Source organism: Corvus brachyrhynchos, unplaced genomic scaffold (assembly GCF_000691975.1).
Source record: "Corvus brachyrhynchos isolate BGI_N302 unplaced genomic scaffold, ASM69197v1 scaffold279, whole genome shotgun sequence".
Classification (NCBI taxonomy): domain Eukaryota; kingdom Metazoa; phylum Chordata; class Aves; order Passeriformes; family Corvidae; genus Corvus; species Corvus brachyrhynchos.
The window spans coordinates 6,666,663-6,685,588 of NW_008246060.1; the positions used below are offsets into that span (position 1 = coordinate 6,666,663).

An 18,926-nucleotide genomic window follows, 5' to 3' on the forward strand; every position below is an offset into this window, starting at 1 on the left:
TCTAATAAGCCCAAAAATTCAAAGAAGCCACAACTGTGGCTCAATCAATCTTTCTGTCCTTATCATTCCACCTCAGCTTTTATGTATCATTAAATCTTCCACACCTTTAACATGTAGGCTCACTATTACAGAGCAACTATATCACCAAAGTAATGCTTCTGAAAGGAAAGCATTACAACAGCTATTCCCTCTAAGTTTGTTTGTTTTTTTCTAATGTAAAGCCAGAAATTTTGGAGGAAACCAGAATTTTCACCTCAATACTTTCTAACAGTCAAAACAGTATAATTGTTTTTTAAAGGTTTTGTGTAAAACAGCAGTATCTCCATGTAGAAGTGATGGAAGAATTCAAACCTGGATGCTTATAATAATCCTATCATTGTTTTATTCCATTTTTTTTTTTTCCTGGGAGATATACAGTCATGAAAAAAAACCCATCCCAAAGCAACTTTTAAAACTTTGCTTTTGTACATAGAACTGTTGATTTCATGACTGTTAATTGGCAAATAAATGTTTTAAGAAGAGGTTAAAGCATTGCTAAAAAACATCTTTTTGATGAGCTCTTCCTTCCACTTTGCTTCCCATTGTAATCGGAACCAACCTGATCCAGGCAACAAAAAGAAATCAGTCTCTATCCAAAGTTAATGATTTATGGCTCCATCTACTATGAAATATTAAATAAACTTTCCAAAGCTTTAAGAGACAAGGCCTAATGAAATAGCTCATCTGAACATTTCCTTGGTGAAAAAAAAAATATTCTAGATCATCTGCAAATGTAGTGAACAAAACCAGATATTTTCAAAATGAAACCTACAGAATTTCTGATTTTAACTTCTTCATAATTTTATCAATTTAATTTGGAATATAATAAACACCACAAAATCACAGAACAAAATATTATGTTTCATGATGAATGAAGTTTGGACTTTTTTTTCAATATGAAATATTAAAGCATTTTTAATGTGATTTTCATTTGAAAAAATTTCATCTATTATTCAAAAAGATACACAATTAATTTTCTCAGATTCCCATAGCCTCAAGTGAACTTCAACACTCCCAGAGTACAAGTAAATAAATAAGGAAAATGTGATTGAAAAGAGAAGCCAGACAATTCTTTTCCCACCAAAATGAGCAGCAAAGTTTAAAACATTTTTAGGATGCAGGAAGCGAATAGGCACTATCTCTGCTTTCAGATGTAATTGAGTTGTAGTGGAAGAAGAGGAGAAGAACTTTCCTTGACACACTTAAAATAATAAACTTCTTTAAAAAGGAGAGTTGGCATGTTGCTTTCAATATTAAAATTGATCTGTTTCAGGAAAAGACTAAAACACAGCACAACTACATACATACTAGCTTTCATAGCTTCCACCCCACTGAAGTAACTTTGCATCTTTTGGGAAGATGGGTGCTGGTGGTTTGGGCTTTATGCTGAGAAGAGCTTTTCCACAAGGGCCTCTCAGGATGAACGTGCTCCATGAAGCAAAGAGGAGGCTGAAGCCCCAGTGCTGCTGTTTCAGTCTGCAAAGGAGAGGCAGGTTTTGCTGCAGGTGAAACCTCTTGAAGGAAGCCAGGCTTCCCAGGGTGCTCTCTGACCACCTGATTTTGGCACAGCTGAGTACCTTCAATTAAAACAAGGACAATTAAAACACCCACTTAGGATATGGCCAAGTTCCTCCTCCACCTAGATCTGACACCAGGGCATCTGCTGCCTCTCAGCAACTCTGTGACGCTGGTGTCAAAACAGAGATGCTAGTGTGAAGAGGCAAGAATGTGATAATCAATTTGAATTACTGCCTAGAGCTTGTAATTTCTGCTCCTGATCTTGCAGAGAAATCCATGACGTTGGACTTCACACCTTAAGGAGAGCATATTGCACGAGGGGCAAATTAATTTTCAGTAGGGGCTTCCATACTGCACTGACAAGCTGCATTTTCAAGCCAGCCTGTTCTCTCTGAGTTGTACATTTTATTACCTTGTTGTTGTTGTTGTACTCCCACAGACAATCTAGAAAATAAGGGGGGAATTTCCTACAGCCTCTGCTATATTTGGAGCTCATGTGTGCTGGAGACATCAGCTGTTAGCTGAGGCCGCCTAATTTTGTGCTGCATAATGACCTTACACCAGAGGGATGGGATCCACTCAGAATTCCTTGTAGTGCTCTTGCAGATTTCATTTGCTTGTAAATTCAGGCAAGCAGTGGATGTGCTGGATGCCAAAGTGCTCTGTGCCACTGTGGATCTGTGCTACAACAAACAGCAGAGGTATCCCATTTCTGCCTTCCTGGGCTCACTTGAAAGACAGAAATCAAGTGTGGGCTTGCCATTATCTCCCCCAGCTCTCCCCCCAGTCATTAAACAAATGTGACTTTTAGCCACAAAATAGACACAAAACACAGGTGTAGCAGTTTTGCAGTTTCTAAAAAAGCAGTTTTGCAGCCAGGACTTGGAATAGCCTCCCTTGCTTATGAGCATGGCAGAGCAACTAAGCCAGCTGTTTTGATAATGAGTTTTAGTTTCCTACAAAACCCAGTCTGCTGGGCTGGCCAAACCCACCTGTCACCTATCTCTGATGTTCAGCTTTCCTTCATGGCTTTTCCATGTGCAGTTACTTCCCCTAGGTTTGCAAGGTGTGGATTCACACAAAAACGCACAAATTAATGCAATGCTCTTTTTCAGCTGTTTAAGGGCATTTTCACCTGTGTTTTCACCAACATCTGTGACACCACCAACCCCTCCCTACAAACTGAAGAACAAAGGGGGAGTTTTCTGCTCCTCCCATGCCAAGGGATGGGCAGGAGAAAGCAGAGGTTTAATCCTAATGTGCTACACACTCCCTCTTGCACAGGGTGAGCAGCAACTGCAGCAAGCTCTGCCCTGCAACTCTGTGTCCCAAACAAGCTGTTTAGACCACGCAGAACAGCAGGTGGGAAGGGCGCCCACAGTTCCTGGAAAAGGGATTCCTTTTTAGGGCAGCAAAATAAATGCCCTCCAGCTCGCCTCATCTCCTTGTGGAACACACACAGCACTAGTGCCATGGTACAGCTGTGTTCACAACAGCACAGGGCAAACGCAGCTGGGGCTGCCTGGGGTGTGGGTTTGATGCCTTCAGAGAGGTGGGACCTTCTCTCCTGCCCCTCTCCAAGCCTTGTGGCACTGCACAAAGCAGTCTGCTCTGAAAGCCTATCGCAGAGGTAGTGCTGTGCTGAGCTAAGAGATGTAGGGTCCCAGCTCCCACTTATCGCAGACCTTAGGGACAACTAGAAACTTCAGCAGCTGTCTCTGAGGGAGATAGAACACTGCATGTTGCTTTTCCCTGTCAGTCACCAAGAGACAGGAGGAGCTGGAAGGCAGAAGCTTTTTCCTACCCATAGAAAAATACATTCTACATAGAAAAATACATTTACCTGTACCCATTTTATTTCCAATCTTGCTCCATTGCCCATGGGTCAAGAGCCCTCATGCTGATTTCTTAGGAATTTTTAGAAACCAGTCCTATTAGTGTCTTAGGGACACCAAATCCTATGTACTTCTGCTACACGAAGATCTTCAGAGAAGCAACTGTACTTGCTAGTGGTGGTTGCGCCTTCAGCTTCCCCATTATCAGGTAGGAGACCAATTAGCACAGACTTTTGTATTCTCTAAAATACATAGGATTCATAGATCACAGCAGTTTATTCTATTAGATGCCAGAATTTCAACCTTCACATTTCAGCCTAGAGGACAGGCTTTAAGAAGCCACATCAAAGGTACAGGACAGCTTTATTTGTTACTGTAGTTCAGATTTGGAGAAAAGAGAGCTTTGTTTGTTCCAAAATGGCATCCACAGAAAAACCACAATAGACCAGGCATGTTCTTGAAGACAGATGCAGGGACAGATAAGGATATATTCATATCAAAGAATCAAAAATAGCCTCTTATGAAGTCAGTAAAGATGGTATCTGTCAGAGAAGAACAGTCTGGCTTTTGTGCTGAAGAGATGAGTAAGGAATTTGTAGACCAGGCAAATGAGGAAGAAATAGCAGTGAGTCCAAGTGGGAGCTGCTATTATGGAAATAGTCTCTTCATGAGTCCCCAGTCAAGGTCCTAAGAACATCTGCTTTGTGTCTCCTGAGCTTAACAAACCCATCAGTGATTGCTGCCTTGCAGGCAGGAGCAGCCACAAAACCTAAAGCAAGGGGGTGGGAGGAGAGCAAGGAAGCAGCAGGAGTGAGACTGGCCCAGAAATGCTTCCCCAGTGGGAGGCCCTGAGCAGACAGCCCTGGGGGGTATGTGCTGTCCTGGGGGGGCCAACAGAGAAAAGGGTTTGGAGGGAGCCTGTGCAGTCACATCACTGTCTCATACTCTAGAGGATGTGCCAGCCCAGCCTTCCTGGAGAGGAAAAACTGCTGCTTTCTGCAGAGAGAATAAAAACCCCTGTGCAATTTTCAAGTCTTAAAACTCTGACCCTGTCCTAGACATGACTGGAAAGTTCATGGTATCCATGTCTTTTTAAACCTTAGCTGTTCTCTGGAAACAATGATCTGTCTCATGGGTACCACAAACAGCCATGGCCTGTGTGATACAACCCTTTGTCCAAAATAAGTTGAAGGACATAAATAATTTCAGCCAATGAACACCTGCCAAGTTATATCTGGTGTGGTGTTGGCACTAATCTGAACTGTTTTTTTAACTGGTGACCTGCAGGTGAAAATCTCTGCATTCCCCTGTGCTGAGCTATCCACTTGCTCAGATTCAATATTTTATGTTCCCCGTGGTGTTGGTGTTCATGCAATATTTAATGGACGTGTACAGTGCTTTGCAGATCACAGCATATCGTGTATTTCTGCAGAAGTAATGTAAACCATGACCACATGAAAGATCTGATGCCATGCTTGTAAAATGCATGCTTTTATTGCATATTAAAATGAACCCTATGGAATTAGTTATAAAACAACATCCCTTAGTGCAGACAGGCCAAGACAGTGCTGCAACTCTAGTTTTCATTTAGTGGTGTTTAAATCTGAGTGCTGTGGAGTCACCATCCCTAAACTGGTAGGTTTTGACTTGACATTTTGCTTAAATCTTACAAGAAAGGACTTGTAAGGGGGTACAACAGCCATTGCTTGTTCACAAGAAGGGGGTAGCAATGAGAGTTGTGCTATGGTTACATTTTTATCACAAACCCAGGCTGTGGTTCCCATTCAAATTAGTAGGAATTCAGCAAAAATCTCTCCAAAAGCAATTTTATGATGCTGTGATTATTCTTTCATGTTCTTATTCCCTTTGTGATTATGATCATCACTGGCTCCAGGCAGCTGAAAAAGGATTTGTTCAACATCATCTGTTGGAACCACTTTTGGAGGAAAGGCAAGACTTTGATTACCTTTTTTCATTTTATTGTATTGAAAAGCATGTGCTTCTACAAAAAGTTTAGATTTTTGCCCAAACCAATTTTTTTTTCCAGCCAGACCTTTCAAAATTTTGCATCTGACCAAACCAAAGTAGAAGATTTATCCAGTGAAATTAAAGTAAAAAGTCTGTTAGTATGTGCAAAAAGATCCCCTGAAAAATCCCACCTTTTCTTTTTTTTACTATAGAGACCAAAAAACCCCTAATATACATCCTGGACACATTTAATTCCTTTCTATGGGGTACTGTGAAAAAAGATAATCCTACTGTATCTATGTTTGTGCTTGTTTTTGCATTTCCCTGTTTTTAATTAGCCATAAAAATTACATGTGTTTTTGTAACAAGAAGAGTTTGGTTTTGGCTTCCAGAAGAGACTATCATCAGGACTACCATTATGACTATCATTGTGAAATATGAAAAAAGACAATTTGTTTTTATTTTCTTATAAATCGATTAAGCAGCCAGGTAATGGAAATGAACAGCTCCGTGGATGAGGCATGACATTACAGGACATCACAGAGATGGGATGTCAAGAATTTGGGAGAAGCACCATGGATCAGTCACTCCTGGGGGGTGTGTTGGTAAGGCTGACAAAAGGTTGCCAACAAATGCTGCTTGTACGATGTGGCTGTTCAGGGATGAAGTCCAGGGGTTAAGGAATGACAAGGAATAGAAGGGAAGAGATACAGCTCCTTTACTGATCACCCCAGTAAATCCACCCTTCATATTTCTCCCCAAACCAACAGAGTAGCTGTAATTGCAATTATTTTTAATTTTTCACCTTAGTTCAGTTACACCAAAAAGCTGTTCTCTGTTCAGCACTGAACTGACAGGTGCTTGCTTCAGTGAAATAGCACATTGTAGGCAGGAGGGCAACCCGGGCAGAACGAATTGCACTGCTTCTCTGATCTGAGGTGACAAAATCCTTTCTTCCATCAGGTTTTAATCCTCTATGGGTAACATTTTACTTACTGTGCTCTGTGCAGAGAAAATGTGATGCAACATTAATTTTCCCTGCTGCTTTATCTGTGGGCAGATTCCCATTTTCCAACTGCAAAGAAGCAAACAAAAGAAAAAACAGTGAACATCCAATAAACCGTTGGAGTTAAAAACTTGGTGGCAGAAAGAAAGGAGGGAATCAAAATCTTTATCCCAAAAAACCCTATGACTGCTGGAAAAAACCCTCACCAGACAAAAAACCACTGGCTTGATAGAATCACAGGAAGGAATGCCCACAGCATGTACGCTGTAACAAACCCAGGGTTTATACAGTACAGGAACATTCACAGCACACTTAGTGAAAATGTGTACATTGCACTTGGCCACAGTATTTGCTGCTGCACATGACAGGGAACTAATCTACCTCTTGTAACAGCAAGTGCTAAACACAGAGGAAGATTTTTTCACCCAGAGCAACTGTAGTAGGTAATAACACAGCAGAAGTATGAATGCTGATGCAAATCCTAACTGTAAGAACCTATTTGCAGTCTGCAACAGAGAGTGAAGTACAGAAGAGCTAACAAGGGCCATTACGAGGATGTCATGCTAACCTTCTTCCAATCTTCTCACAAACCATTCTCAGCCAGCTGTCTCATCTGGCAAGCACAACCAGAGTTCAGCTCCTGCTTTCAGTGTGCTGACATGAGATTTTGGTTTCCTGGAAGGATCTTTCCGAGGATCTGTGAAACAAGTAAGCACATAATCCCCCAGGACCTTCCCCCAGCCATTCAAGCAGCCTGAGCAAGATGATGGGGTGTGTGTAAGGAGTCAGACAGAAGCTCTGTCTATTATAGAATAAACAACCAGCAGCTTTGCTGCCAGGGATCCCAGCAGCACCTGCATTGGGACTGGCAGCAGGGAGAACAAGACTGCCTTGGACAGAGTTTAGGAGTGTGTCAGCTCCCATCCACTGAAGGCCAGTCCAGTGAGATAAACCTTTAATAACTTCTCGGAGAAGCTATGTCTTCAGACAGCAAGGACCCACAGAAGCATACCCATAGGATAATGGCTATTTGATGAGTATTAGCAATGATTCCATTTGATGCTAAATAAAACTTAGGCCTCTGAGGACAAACCATGGTCATATAATTGTGGAAAGCGAGATCTCTTTCCCCTTGCAGTAAAGGATCATGTAATTAATGCAAGCACAAATTAAAATTTAAATAATTGATAATATTATTACTAAAGAGCTATATATAGCAATGTCAAGAGGCCTAGAAAATCTGGCAGTAATTGAATTAAGCATGTCTAAGGAGCAGCACTAAGCAATCTTCCCACACACATACCCCAAACAAACAATGCCTGGCCCAGAGACATCCCTAGCACAGGAATGGTGTGGGAGAGAACAGAATAATGTTAATAAGGAATAGGGCCACACGGCCTGAAGTTGTTCATCAGAAGAGCCACAAGCAGCTCAGCTGCATGAAGTGAAGGTAGTGATTTGTGCCACGCAAAGCAGTGGAACAGCTGAGGACTTTAATGAGAGCAAAGGACATTTATAACATTCTGAGTGGAATGGGAATTTCAGCTATGGATTTGAAATGAGCATCAGAGCACCCTGTCCATTACTGTAGGGCTTTAATACATGAATAGTCAGGTAGTGCTGACAACTGGCCTACACAGAAACGAGGTGGCATTAATGACTAAATCCTTTGGAGGAAGGGAAAACATAGCAATGGCCAGAGAGAGATAATCAACAGGATGATAGGTGATAACAGGTGATAAGTCTGTTAATGAGAGGTCAAACAGCAGCTGTCAAAGCAGAAAAATTCAATATGCCTTCTCCTGTTTCAAAACCACAGCAGTACTGGCCAAAAGCTAAGAACATTCCAAGACCCCCAAAGCTCTTGTGTCTCTCGGAACACTCCTCCCTTGTTCAAGAATTACTTCCCCTGCTTTGTATCCAATGGCTTCTTTCCTGTTCTGTAACATCATAAGTCTGACAGTGAAAGGTTTTTCCCTTGATGCAACGTTCTTTCCCTGTCTGGCATTCATAAGTGATTACAGATTGAATGAAAGCTCTTGGGAATGGGGAGAGGTACAAAAAATTCTCTCATTGGTGATCATCATGAACAATTTACATGGGAACTTAGAGCAGTGCTGCTCAAACCCAAGCTCCTGTCACTATTAAAAAGAATTACTATTTAATGAGCTTCTGTTTTCTTTAATGGTGTAAGATTAAGGCTGCTTGCCACCAGGTGAATACTAATAGACAATTTTTAAGCAAATGAGGCCCTCATTCCCTTAATTTTAATAAATGATGGAATAAAACATGCTTTCTTATTTTCCACTTTGTTAAGCAGAAGCTTCACTACAGACTCCTTGCTTCAGCAATTGAAAGCATTTGGGCTTACTTTGTACCTTTCCCTTTAAGATTTTATTTAGAGAAAAAATTTTATGATAAAAATTGAAAAGAAACATTATGGTACAACAATTAACTGCACAGAAAGCTCATTTCAGTTTAATATTCTACTGCAGTGTGTGAACTGAGGGAGAGCAAGAGAAATCAGTCCCGCTCAAAGCAAACGGGAAGCTGACAGGTGAAGCTTGGTGGTGTGGTTCATGAGCAAGTTACTGTGAGAAAAGCTGGAGGGGAGATTTCCAGCACATTAGCTGAACCATGGGAACTGCCTGTGCTCATGCCACCTCGAGAGGTAAATGTGTAGCTTGCCCCCAGGTGAAAATGGATCTTGCCATTTCCAACACAAAGCGCATCACTGGCTTGAAAGAAGCACCTGAAGGCAAATAATGAGGCAAAACAGCAGAAGATTATGAGGGATTCCTCCCAAGGCCTGTCGATAGCAGAAGGTATGAATATACTTGTTTAGAAATCTAATATGTGGACTAATGATTATTCTGAAGTAGGAACCGGACTTTAAGCACTGGATGGGTGCAGAGAGGATCTCTGAATGCCACATAGGAATTGCAGCCTAGGGAAGATGGAATCAGGATGCAAAGGGAAATAGAATATACTCAGCTGATGGATTGGACAAAAAAAACTTTGCAGCAGCAGTTTTGGGAGTAATATATTTGTTGAGAACAAAGCTAATGGCGTTGTAGCAAACAAAAATACAAAGAGAAGGGCAGAACTTAGAAGAAAGCATGTCAATTATTAGGAGGCACACAGCAGGCCATATCTTTTAAGATCTTACAGAATAAGAACCTGCAGATTCTAGAAGTAACCAATATCAAATTATGTCTAATTAAAGTTTAAATAAAAGGCAGGACTGGTATTTTTCACAGTAAAATATAGTAAGGAAGGCTTAAAAGAGGGCAATTAAGAATTCTCTACTAGCCATCATCAGCTAGAGCTGCTGGAGAAGACACCCAACAAGGGATGGTAGATTTTAATTTGGACTGATTGAATCATATATATCAGAGTGGGCTGTCTCAATCATCTACACAGGTACTGTAAGTGAAATTATATTTGTAGAGGAGAAAAAGAGTGAACGAAAGCCAGAACCTGCTGAAATATCTGTGAAAGTTTGAATGGGTTAAGCAGTACTTCCATATTGTGCAAAACTCTAAGCACAACTACAATCAACTCTTAACCACCCTGAGCCTAAATGCCATCTTAGAAAGCAGAATTTGTACAACTGCAGCTAAATTAATTGGGCTGACAGAAAACATATGATGAGATTTTTTTTCAAAATTGAGTGTAATTACAATTCCCTTTAACCCATTTCTTCCTCACAGTTGCGTTACATAATTGCACAATTTCAAAGTCAAAACATAATAATAATTTATCATCAGTAAAAACACTCAGATGTTCTTTCAAATGCAAGTATTACAGGAACAATTACATTTTGCTTTAAAAGCAGGAACACTCAGTGCTCTGCTCATTACTGGTGCTCAGAATACAACAATCATGTTATTCAGGATACTTATTGTCCACATAGGTGCCTGGCAAATTGCTCTGAACATTTTCTAGTGCAGTTATGGACAGATTGCTTAAAGGTTGCATCCAATAAATGGAACAGCATTGTGACATGGTTTGTACTATTTATAAGAAAATATAAGCAGCTTTAAATCCCCTCCATCTAAGGGTGTAGAAAGTCTTGAGACTATGCAGTGGTTATCAACAGGTAGCTATATTTTTCCTTTAATAATAAAGCTAAAAGGAACAAGCCATGAATGAATGACTAGGGAACAATTAAAATTACTGACATTTTTAATTTTACAGCACTGGTTGGTAACTTACAGCGTTTTTAATTAAAGGTGTTGTTTTTCTTGTTTAATTCTTCTCTGTATTAGTGCTTTAATTTAGCTGGCTGCTAAACTGCATCTGCAGGCGTGCAGAAGAGGTTGTACAGAGTGGGAAATAGCAGGGGGAATGGACAGGATTTTTGTGGGACTGCAAGCTTAAAACCTTAAAAAGTTCAGAAGCTTTCTCTCCAATTTGCAGGTTACAGAAGCCAAGAGATCCAACAGAGGTAGGACATGGATTTAGCTAGTTTATTTGAGCTTGGCTTGTGTCCATATGCTTTTCTTCTCCTTCAATACTGCATAGGGACAGCCACCACCATCTAGAAGAATTATCAGACTTGGCTCTAATGACCCTACATTCTGATTTTCGGAGAGGAACCTATTGATTCAGTTGCAACTCCAGTGGAAGATGTAATAGAAGACCAGCATGATTTTTCTAGTTGAGATTTTTTTTCTGTGCACTTGGGATCCATTAGTATTTACTAATAAGTCAAAGCTATGTAAATACACAGGGTGTAGTTTCCCCTCAAATTCCATAGGTACTTTGATATGGAAGGCTGCTTGGGTAGTGTTCTGACTGTCTGCCTTAGGTTTTTGAAGGAAATACCCTTGCACAGACATAATCTGACAGATCCTTGCCCTGTTCCCTTCAAGTTAAACTGGAGACTACAGTAGTTGCCTTTATATAAACACACAAAATTAGAAGTGGAGTGGTCATTCAGCTTTACAGCACTGCAGATAACAATGGGAGAATCAGTTCAAGAGGAAGAAGCACAGAACAGCATAACACTGCTCACTCTACATCAATGAACAAGTGCAGTGCAGTGAGACTCCAGCCTCGTTTTTGCTTACAGAGTCCTTCAGAACTGAACCCAGACCCACACAACCTGAGAGACTGGGACACAAAGTTAATTTGACACTTGACTTTTTTTCCCCCTACAGTTTTGCATTTTGTCTGAAGGTTCAGAGCTTGTCCTACTAATTTTTCTCAGTGTTTCAAAAATCCTTCAGAATATCTGCAAGCAAAACTTTACAGCAGGTTTAGAAGCTTCCCTTAATTTCCAGAGCTGATTGGGAGGGAAGCTGACCCTGCAGGTATTAACTGGCAATTTGGATTAAAATGCCTCATTTAAAGAAATTACTCCACGGATGAATGGTTACCTTGCAGGAAGACAAAAGTAAACTGAAGGACCATTGAGCTGGCATATGTTTGTGTCCTGAAATAGAAGATCCCTGGGAATAATTGCAAAAAATAGCTAAAATAAACCTGCTTTGCAAAAGCAGCAGGATGATCAACAGTCATATCTGTGGTTTAATTCCAGTTTACATAGGGACCAGAGTCTTTCCTCCTTACTGGAGAGAGCTGTGAGAGCCTGTGCTTTTCTTTTAAATTCACAGACTTCAGGAGGAAGGCTTGAGACCATTTTAACAGGAAGATTAAAAGTGAAACAAAAAAGGAATAATATTCAGATGGTTTGATTTTCCTTATTCTAACTCAGTTTCCCCTTTGCACTGCAAAAGTGAGGTACACAATGAGGGAGTGACAATAGCCAGACTATTTTTCAACAAGTTTACAGCTTAAGTACACAAGGCACATAAAATGGAAAAGGGAATGCTTCATTTCCGTTTTGAAGGATGGTCATACAGGGACTAGGAGATTTAGTGATTTGTTCAGAAAGAGCCTGTGCTGTAGAGCAGGAAAACACTCCAGAAATCTCATGCTCATCCTCTCTTTCTCGATGATTAATAATACTACCCTGTTAAAAATTTAAAAATTGCTTGTCAAGGGCACCAGCTCAATATCCTGGCTTCCATCTATTTTTAACATGCATGTGAAAGGAAATGGTTTCAACACTGAAATGAGGATGAAATCCTTCACCAAGAAGGGTTGGTGGGAAGTAATTACAGAGCTATCTTTTGTTAGGATGGTCACATCCACACTTGCAGGGCTCATGGGTTGAGGAAAGCCCTATAATGTCATTTTGGATCTGCATCTTACCTGCTCTGCTCCCCAAAAGTAGCTTCTAAGGACGGTAGTTGCTCAGAGATCCTATTCATGGGGAAGAGTATCTTGGTATGGCATAACCCATGGGTGTGCTGTCAAAAATCTGTGCGTGGTCTAACTCTGCTGCAACGTGTTACAGACAGTCCTGCAACTTTTGCAACAAATGCTTCTCAAAGCAGTAACATGGCTGTAGGCACATATCTCTGTGCCCTCAGTTAAATAAAAGAAAAAAAAGGTGCCTTGTTTCTAACACAAATCTCTTGTAAACTACAATTTCCCGTGCCTTTTTTCTAACACAAATCTCTTTTAAACTACAATTTCTCATGCCTGCTGAAAAGGCATCTACTGGTTCATTTGGAAGGTCCAATCGGGTGCAGAAAATGGAAAAAATTTCCCAGGTTTCCCAACACAATTAATCCCTAGTGAATCTTCCTGATTAGCTTTCTTTTTGGCAGGTAATTAAGACCTTTAGCAAATTACTCATGTGCTCAGGTTATAAATGTCATTTATTTTATAAGCCCTATTCCAAAACCAGCAAATAATTCTAAAGAGATGCTATGGAGAGGGCGGATGGTGAGGAGGCAGTAGAATAGAAAAAGGCTGACAGCTTCTGAAGGGAAAGTGCAGGGAGTGCTACAGACAGGAAACCAAAGAGACAGGAGGGAAGGACAGCCAGCCAGGGAAAGAAAAACTGCAGAGCAAGGGAGGGATAGAGTGGAGGAAACTGCAGAAGAGAGAAAACATGACATGGAAATGGAGTAAATAATAAGACAACAAGGTTATTCCCAGTAGCCCTGCCCATAGTAGCCATCAAAACAAAAGGGGTTGCTTCAAGCTCTACAATTTCACATTAGTCTTTCCTGTAACCATCATGCCCATTTTAAACACAAGGCTCTATTTCCCTTTTCCCCACCCTCACTTTGACTTTTCCATCAAGTTTTTCATCCAAGTGATGCTTCTCCAGTTTAGGAGTGCTTCTTTATGGCACTCACAGGGGCCTCAGTCTCACTGCTTCGAAATGCTACTGGGAGACAAACTGCAGTAAGTAGGAAAGAAAGACAAGAGAGAACTCAAAGGCTCATGGGTTTTTTTCCATCCCTGTACATAATCTGTCTTTTTTTAAATAATGCATTAATCCATTAAAAAGGGATTTAAGCCCTTGCTCTTTTTAAAGCAGTTTACACAACTGACTTTTTTTTTCTCTGACCATTTCACTGCTCTGTTTATGGTTCTTTCACTACCTCGAACTTTTTAAATAAAACACTTGAGTTCCAGAAAAGGGGGTTTTATCTCCTTAATGAATAAAATGTCTCTAATCCGCTTTACAAAACTCAAAATAAAGCCTATAAATGTATTGTGGGTGTTTGATGATGTTTGTCTGCTTTATTAGTCATGTAATACAGCACTGCAATGTTTTTTTCACCTTGGATTTTAAAGTACTCTCCTTGGACCTTAACTGCTTGTTGATGGGTTTGGGATTGCAGTGCTTCTCCCCCTCCTTCCTGCCTGCCAGACTCCACCAAGCTGGAAGCTTTGCCAAGTGCTTTGAGACCAGTGTTTTCAGCAGGGAGGTAGCATCAAACCCGGGGGTGTGTCCCACTGAGCATTACTGCTGTGCCCAACAGCATCACAGAATATTCCGAGCTGGAAGGGACCACAAGGACCATCGAGTCCAATTCTTAAGTACCACAAATTTACAGATCCTGGAAGACCCCAAAGCAGGCATGTCTTGAGCTGCAGCTCAATGCTTACAGCCAGCTTTGCACTTCACCAGCCCTTGGCTTACCAGTGCCAAGCCGTGTCACAAAGCGTATGCCATAAAATCTAAGTCAATGCTGGCTGCCTGAAGTCCCCAAGGGCTCACCCAGCCACCACTCTCTGGTGTCCCAAGCTTGGCCCCTGGTGGTGGCAGCGAGGAACTTGCTGTGGGATCTCCACACTTTCCAAGGGCTCCTGCACCTCTCTGCACGATGAACCAACGCATTCCTCTTAACTTGCAGCAGCCTGGGTACTGGGTATGATGCTTCTTGCATGTTTAATCTTAAACTTTACACCCTGTAAGTCAGAGTCACTATTTTAAAATATTTTTCTTTTAAAAAGTAAACAGCAAAAAAATTGTGATCTTTCATGCAGGTTGGAAAGATAGACTGGATCCCCACCAACCTTACATACATTATTTTTCCCTCGGAAAACAGATAAAAGATGTGCTATAAAAAAGAAAACCCAGGCAATAGATTAGAAATATTCAGTGCCAAAACCAGCTAACTTTGCCTTCAGGGAAGGTTGTATTTCAGCAGTTTTGCAGTGTGCTCCAACTGCTCTGCATGTGCCCACCCCTTACCTGCTGGGCAGCCGGCGCCAGCTTGCTCCAGAACTGCTCAAGTCCCACTTGGTGAGAAAAAACCCCTGTGTACTGCTGGAGCCAGGACCTAACTAACAGGGCTGCATTATCATTGTAGCAGGTATTTTGAAAGCCAGCCTGAAGCCTTAAAGAAATGTTGACTTCTATCTTGAGGGTAGAAGGAATACACAGTAAGTACCACCAAATGAATTATTAATTGCTTAGGTAAAAGAATGAGGCTAATTCCATCCTGAACTCTACCAGGATCCCTCAGGATTCTCTATAAAATACTGGTAAGATGCACACCTGATTTTGGAGACCTGATATATTCGCAGAGTCAAGCAAAGTGAAATTTAACTGTAAAAATATTGTTTCAAGAAGAATTCTATGCTGTGAGATGCAAAAATTGCTATTTATTTTACTGCCTACATGGAAGAGGTGCTTCCATGATACAAAACAAGCAGGAGCAACATTTTGGTCAACCAGAAATGAGGGAACTGCCAGGAAAACCTAAACTAAGCAAAATGGAGAAAGAGGTTATACTTTGCTAGTGCCTGTAAAACCAACCAGGCAATGAGATATTCTTAAGTTTAGTTTTAGTCTTAACATGCATTTCATCAAGCTGCCAGAGAAATCCTGAGTTTTTCTTCTCCCTCTTTGATTTACTCTCCTCTGCAGAATCACTGTGTAAATCTCCAGTTTCAGCTGCCTTGGAGACAAAGTCACACGACTGAGAAATGGTATATTGCCTAAGAAAGGTAGTGCATCATGAAAGCAAACATGTCTAATACCGTGCTGACGATGTGATTACAGGTTACAAATGTGCAGTGATCCTAGGCCAAAGTTTACTGGCAGATCCTGCCCACAGCCAGCTCTCCCAAATTGCCCTAGAGCTGACCCACAGCCTCAGCAGTGCAGTACTATCCATGAGTTTGAAAAGAGAAGACCATGATCCTTTTCTCATTCTCTTCCTCACAAATTAAAAGGCCCTCAATTTGCTACACTCAGGTTTAGTAGATCTTTCATGTTTGCTGACAACAATTTCCACCTTCAGAAAACCAAAGATGAAAGGACAGTTCTGAGTGTGGCAGCTGATTGCACTCAGGCCATCTGCATGCTCTTCCTACCATTTTTACCCCTTCCTTGCTGGGTGTGAGCTTGCTAAAGCTCCTTCAGCTTGAGGTTGACACCTGGTAAGTGCTATACAAGTGTAAAAATGATTTTATTTGGTCCAGAAAAGAAGCAAGCACATATTCTGCAAGTCAGTGGTAGTTCTCCTGCTTTCTGAAGTCATAGAACACTTCAGGATCCTCTGTGCTGGCTTCCAGTGTGTAAGGATTGCAATGAAAAGCCAGACCTTTTAACTAGCAGTAAAATTCAACTCAGTTAAAGGAGGACCCCAGGCAGCAGCAGTGCCTTCTGAAAGCCATCATCAGAGAATTACTGTGCTTTCAGGTATGGCTCAGGCACTCTTTGCTGATTGTGGAGAATTATTTGCATGCTCTTCAGTGTACCTATAGCATTTATTAAGCAATTATTACCAGTTGCTTAGAGAGACCACAAAGGATCCACCCATGAGTTGCCTTAGAGCAGACTGATATTCCAAGATGACACACTGGACACTTGGTCTGACTGCTGTATTTTATGGAAATGACAGATTGCTAATCTGGGAAAAGGAAAATCTCACCTAATAAAATAATAGACTTTTCTTCCTCCTCTGCAGCATGACCACCTCACTGTTGATAACCCTCATTTTGCAAGAACTCTGTGTCTCTGGCCCCCATTGACATCTCCTGGGCACAGGCACTGAGGCAACTACTGGAATGTGTTCTATATTAACACATAGCAAAGATTTTCAGAAAGCCATCAGTGTTTTCTTAGAGGTTTAGGAAAGAAGAACTGCCATCTTACCAGTAGAGAACTTTCAAAACCATTCAGACATTCATCAGGCAAAAAAAAAAAAGAAAAGAAAAATCTAGTAAGATCTGATGGGGCTTTTTTTTCCTTACAAAGAGGAGGTTTGTCAATAGGCTACTTTTAGGACTCCTACCACTGTAAACCAACACTGAACAATACGTGCCAGAAGTGTTACCACTCATTGAGGACTCTCTCACATGCCAGATGAGTTTGTTCAACATTGAATGAGACTGTTCTAGAAGTGTTCTGGCCATTTTGACCATATGGCTTTGCAACCTGCAATGAAAGCTTCTGTCAGTCACATGTGAGTAATCCTTAAACACTTACCTCCATCTTTAAAAGTATAGCATAGGAAAAAAGGTACAATTTACAGTTAGATGGTAGTTGTAAAGGATAAACAGTTGGTTTATCACTCTTATAATGGCACTGTTCTTCCTTGATGCTTCTTACCAGTAAAAGAAATAACCTCTCCTCACATTAGCTTGAGCACTTCTTCTAATAAAACAAGTAACCAGAGGTGGATTAATCTGCTTTTACAGTTGTCAAACACCCCACATATAAATCATGAATCTCTCTTAATACAGCAAGGACATATGCAAGTTTAAAGTGACCTAATGTCACAGGATAATAATAATAAAAAGAAAACCAACAACAACATTAATAATAAACAATCACCATCAGTATTAATATGTATTCTGTGTTTTTCGTAGTAATTTTCCTGATCTCAGTCCTGTATTCATCAATGGAAATTTTGGCCAAATGGAAGTTTGATTTGGTAGTGTTGGAAAGGCATTAATCATTGGGTTAATGAGGAAGAGCAGAATAAATTGCAGAATAAATTTTGTAAGAATTAAAATCATATAAGTAGTAGTTACTTGTAGCAACAAATGTTTGTTTCAGACTAGATTTGGTAATTTACCTCCTTGTCAAGTGGGTTTTTTAAGGTTTTTTGAGCTGGAGAGAACTCAAGAAAGCATTCAAACTCCTATCTTCATTCTGTTCCTAGAAACTCATATTTCATATTTTGAATTAAATCCAAAATTGCCTCCTTGGTGTTGCTGGGGTAAAAATTCACTTTAGTCTGTAAGATGCAGCAGCACTTCTGCGGAGAAAACAAAACAAGCCCAAACCCACTCACATGAACAGATGAGAAATGCAGGCTGACAAAATTTCTGTAGTTTTATATAGGAGGAATTAAAAATAAGGACATTTCTATAATAGTCACGGACATTCCTGACCATTAGCTGAACAGAAAATAGCAGGTAGCATTCAAGAAAGAGAGCAGTTTACCTACCACCCCCAATTTGGTTTAGAGCTACTGCATGGCATGAGTTTCATTACCTCACTTCATCACTGAAAGCACAGAAATTTCTCCCAGACATTACCACTAGGGAAGACATTAAGCTTCTAACCATAATTTGGCACAGTTTGTCATGAAAAATATAAAAGTTTTCTTTTGTAGAGTGGATATTTTATCATTGTGATTGGGCCCAGAATTCCTGGGAAGGAGGGGGAAGGAATTTTGCCCTTTTATTAGCTCTGGATCAGTCACTTGCGATGCTGACAACCACACCACCACCAATGCTGTGTCTACTGCTGAAAAGAGCTGGGACTCCTTTCCCTCCTCTCTCCCCCTCCCCAGAGATAATTTTCAGAGCAGGTAGTGATGTCAATAAGGTGAATGAACAGACATTTTGTATGTCATTTGTCAGAGTTATGCCAAAGCAAGGAAACATCCATCTGTGGTTAAAGAAAGGTTAAGAACTTTGGGAAGAAGCTCTAACACTTCTTTCACCTATTTGCTGCATGCATTCTACCTTCCAGAACTGGATTTAAAAAACATAAATATTCTTGAACTATTTGAAAACTCCTTACCTCCAGGTGTTATATTTATTCCTACTAGAGCTAAAATGCCAAAAAAAAGAGCTTTCAATTTCTTGGAGCAAGGGCCACATCTTGGACGACAGTAAGCACAGCAGTTAACATCACAAATTACTGTAAATTGAGTCCTAGCTGTAATTTTCATTTCATTTCATTCTTTCCTTTTCTAGATAGTAGCTTGAATTTGATTACA

The 18,926-nt window shown here is 40.6% G+C and overlaps 1 long non-coding RNA gene across 1 annotated transcript in view; it reads right to left on the bottom strand.

The window, feature by feature from the left end:
* Positions 1-5,498: 5,498 nt before the first annotated feature.
* LOC108449665 overlaps positions 5,499-18,926 on the bottom strand; it is a 148,624-nt gene continuing 135,196 nt past the window's right edge. Inside the window, exon 3 of the long non-coding RNA XR_001865926.1 lies at positions 5,499-6,435. This is a non-coding gene — a long non-coding RNA (uncharacterized LOC108449665). The remainder of the gene's footprint in view (positions 6,436-18,926) is intronic.